The sequence below is a fragment of the Durio zibethinus genome, chromosome 19, assembly GCF_047325235.1.
Source record: "Durio zibethinus cultivar Kanyao isolate XHJ-2024 chromosome 19, ASM4732523v1, whole genome shotgun sequence".
Classification (NCBI taxonomy): Eukaryota; Viridiplantae; Streptophyta; class Magnoliopsida; order Malvales; family Malvaceae; genus Durio; species Durio zibethinus.
The window spans coordinates 4,830,315-4,834,688 of record NC_143180.1 but is presented as its reverse complement, the minus strand read 5'-3'; the positions used below and the strand labels follow the sequence as shown (position 1 = coordinate 4,834,688).

The following is a 4,374-nucleotide window of genomic DNA, read 5'->3' as shown; positions in this document are numbered from 1 at the left end:
TTGCTTGGTCTACCTTTCACTCTCCTAATCCCAAACCCAAATCTCCAGCGCTCACTCCTTACTCCTCGTCCATCGGTGACACACCTCTGCATGTACGATGATGTCTTCCCTAAACTTTTTTTGACCATTGATCAATTCTTCATTTTCTTAATTTGATGATGTTGGGATTTTTATTGATTTAGTACCTGATTTTGAAAAAGTGAAGGTTTATGAGTTTGTTTGTTTATTTATTAATTTTTATTTATATTTTTATTGATTTAGGACCTGAATTTGAAAATGTGAAGGTTTAAGGGTACAATATTTTTATTGATTTAGTGAAATTTGGTTTTCCATTTGTCATTTCTTGAAATATCTACTCTCGAAAAATTAATAGGTAGGACGAGACTCTTGAATTTGTTACTTTGAATTTCTCTGATCCATAATTTATTTTTTATTCTAATGACAGTTGTTGTTATTAGGTTAAAAATTAATTATGTCCATGCCAACCCATGACCCAAGTTTAGTTGCAGCAGAATGTCATGTGATTGCTATAAGAAAGTGGAGTATAAAAGTCAATATTTATTTTGTTGGAGTTAAAACCGCTAATGATGGGTTTTTTATCATATTATAAAAAAAGTATACTCTGCAATTTCAATTTCCTTCACAAGGCCAAGTTTTCTTCGTCTTTAACTTAAAGGAAACCATAATGAAACTCCTTCAAATCAGAGCATACAGCTCTGAAACCTTTAATTAAAAAGACTTGAAATTTTTCTATAAAATCCAGCAAGCCAAATGCCAATATTTAATATGTATATACCAACGAATGGAGTAATTTCTTAGTAGTATCAAGTGTTGGTGTACAGTAGTAGTAGTAGTAATATAATTTAAGTCTTTTTCTCCAACTAATTTCCTACATAGTCAATGACATCTACCGCTCTCTGCAAGCAATCTCTTCTGTCAAGTTGGCTGATCGCAGCTCACCTTCCCAATCTCACAGAATTCGCATCATAGTCAATGGCATCCACCAGCTCTCTGTAAGCAATCTCCACATATAGATAAAAGTTGGCTGATCGCAGCTTACCTTCCCATAAAAATTTCTTCACCTCAACAACCACAACCTTCTTCTTCTTCAACAAGTCTAAGGAGTGCAAACCAGATCATTCCAGTAAGTACTTCAACCCATAATTAAACAACAAAATAATTATACCTTAATTCTCTTTTTATTTTTATTTTCTCCTCAAAATTTTAATATATACACTAATTTTCAGGAATAGTTCTGTTAATATTTCACTGAAACAAATTACTAATATGATGTTTTAATTGTTTCAGCAAAAGTTCAAGAACTATACGTTTATGAAATCAACGAGCGAGACAAAAACAGCCCTGCGGTTTTAAAACTAAGCCAAAAACCTGTTAACTCTCTTGGTGATTAGCATTTTTATGTTATTCTTCTTTCATACGTTCATTTATATCATCCTTCTTCCTTTCGTTCATTTTTTTTTTTATAATCTAATTCTTCTTATGTTATTTTTAGAAAAAGCCTTATGTAACTTTTAATAGTTTTTCTGATCCCTTTTTCTAAGCCATGGCTAAACACTGGCTTTGGTTTAACTATCATTTACAATGAATATCTGCTTTCCTTCCTAGCTGTGTTGTATTTTTAATAAAATACTGATATCTCATCTAATTAAAGTATTATTTCTTGCTCCAGTTTATTTGCAAGGTTTGAAGTTACAAATATAATGGACAAATATAATGATTTGTGTTTCATTGATCAATAGAATCGTTTATGTTTCATTAAGCAGGGATTGTTCTTTTCTGTGACATATTTTGATCTTTTCAAATTAGGTAAATTTGAATTCTCCTGGTTTTTCTTTGTGGTTATAGGGATTTACAACATATGCAGAAAGGACAATTGTTGAGGCTGTGTAGGGCAAAGACAGAGCTGTATTAAATATTGGGATTGGTTGGAGGGGCTTAAATGAGGTAATGGAGAGATTCAAGGACAACCTGGAATTCACAAAGCCCAAAACCAATCAGGAAAGAGTTGATCCGGACACTGTTTATTCTGAAGTTCCTTATGAGAAGGGTTTTCAGTTCCTTGGCTCATTGAACGTCAGGTATGTTGAATGTTTTTTCTTTAAAGTTTTCATGTTGTTTGTAAATAATATTAGTACATCATTATGTGGTTTTTCTGGAATGCTTAGATTGGAAGCCCAGCTTTTGATGAATTTATCAAGAAACATATTGCCACCTTCAAGTTCAAATCAATTGACACTGAGACATTTCTTGACTTCTTGAACGCATATGTCCCTGGCATAGAGAAAGAAATAGACCTAGTGTCGTGTACCGAGGGGACTGGTATCCCTCCAGATGCATATGAACTAATATCCAATCTATACACAAAATTGTGTCATTGGCAAATGAATTCAAACTTGGGGGTTGCTAATTGGCAAGGGCAGGAATGGGAGCTCTAGTTAGAGAACCTGCCTAAAGTTGTAGAGGCTTCCGAGGTGGTGTTGCTTCTCTCTTAAAGCTTCATTTCTTATGCTTTACAAGATTACTTGATTTTATAATACTTTCTTGAACTTCCAGTTTTAAGATTACTTGATTTGTTATGTTCTACCTTCCTTAGACCCATACATATAAAGATAAAATTGTAATAAGTGTGGTTGAAATGAAACTGCTATGCTAGATGTGTAGTGTGGGCTTACGAGGAAAATTAGATTAGGAACTAGCTTATTAGGGAAAAGGTGCAAGTTGCATCCATTGAGGACCAAAATAAGAAGAAACATGTTTAAAGTGGTTGGAGATGTAAAGAGAACGCTAACAATTGCCTCCATGGTAACTTGATGGAGGATACCATGTCAATAAAGGGGGAAAACTGGAAAGAAACCTGAATGGAAAACTATGTAAAAGGAACTGTTCTTTTTTTAGCTCAATGAGTATATGGTTTGAGAAGAGCTAAGTAGCAGAGCATGATTGATATTAGCCAAACCTATGTAGTTTGAAGAGACTTTATTTGTTGTATATCAGATAACATATACTCAAGCATTTACACATATGTATGTTACCCAGTTATCTTATCCTTTTTATTTTAATCAATCACTGAAAACGTGCAAGAAATTTAAAATATTTTATTTGTTACAATAAGACTTTAACTTTATTGTATCTGTCATAACATTTAGATCCGGGAATCTATCACTAGACATTGACTTGAAAGAGTCGCCACCAATCTTTTTTATCTATGTGCGATTGGCCACCTAAGGAATCTATCCTTCTAAAGAACACCTAAGCTTAAGGGTTCCTAAAGAATAGTTTTAGGTCTACTAACCAAAACAAAGTTCGAGAGTTCGGTTACGTGTGAGCAAGGTTATAGTACCCTCACAACCGTCATCAAAAGATGGTATCAGCTTAATTTTGTGTTATCCAATAAACTTTAAAAATTTACCAAGTGATTAATTATTGGAAATTATTCTCAATTGACTCTAATACTTTTAGCAAAAAATTGAGAAAATTCCCTCACCTCAAGAGTATGCAAGGAAACTACTGTTTCACTTGCAAAGGCTCTATCGTCGGATTGTTTAACATTAAAGAAAATTCAAGAAACAGAAAGGAAAATAAATAAAAAAATTATTCAACTTTAGATATAAATCTTTTTCTCTTCAAAAACTCATTGCTTTTGTACAAGAAAAATTGATACTTTCAACTTTTCCTCAAAAAAACTATTTTTAGAAAATTATTTTCAAAGAAAATTGATACTTTCAACTTTTCCTCAAAAATATTTTTTAGAAAACTTATTTTCAAGGAAAATTGATACTTTCAACTTTTCCCTAAAAATATTTTTTTGAAATTCTATTTAAAGAAAATCAAAAAATAAAATAAGATAAAAATAAAAATAAAATAAAATGAGAAATACTAAATAATTCTAATCTAATCAATAAATAATAATAATAATGATAATAATAATAATAATAATAATAAATAAATGAAAAAAAAAACAAATAAATAAATGAAAAAAAAAACCTTGGAAAGGCTCGGCTTAGCGACTCAGCTCGGCTTGAGGAAGAAAACGGCTTGGGGACGTAGCTCAAGAGTGCGTGGCTTGGCTCGGCTCGGCTTAAACCCAGGTAGAAGAGCAGGTCGTTGGATCGGGTGCGCTACGGGTCGAGTCACCCGAATGAGAACACGTGGATCCTGGGGTTTTCTTAAGCGCAAAACGACGTCGTTTTAACAGGAAACCTCCGTTTTTTCAACAAATCTCCCCTTCCCTCTTTCTCTCTTCCCCTCATTTCCTCCTTCCTCTCTCTACCCAAACCAAGAACTCCGGTTGAATCTCGCTGGATTTTGGGTTTTTAGTTGGAAGTTCATAGAAAAGTTGGTCGATTTTTGAAA

The 4,374-nt window shown here is 32.9% G+C and overlaps 1 long non-coding RNA gene across 1 annotated transcript; it reads left to right on the top strand.

The window, feature by feature from the left end:
• Positions 1-1,280: 1,280 nt before the first annotated feature.
• LOC149513373 (uncharacterized) lies at positions 1,281-3,033 on the top strand. The gene is made up of 3 exons (XR_016330517.1): positions 1,281-1,404; positions 1,867-2,099; positions 2,187-3,033. It is a non-coding gene; the product is annotated as an uncharacterized LOC149513373 (long non-coding RNA).
• The last annotated feature ends 1,341 nt before the right edge of the window (positions 3,034-4,374 follow it).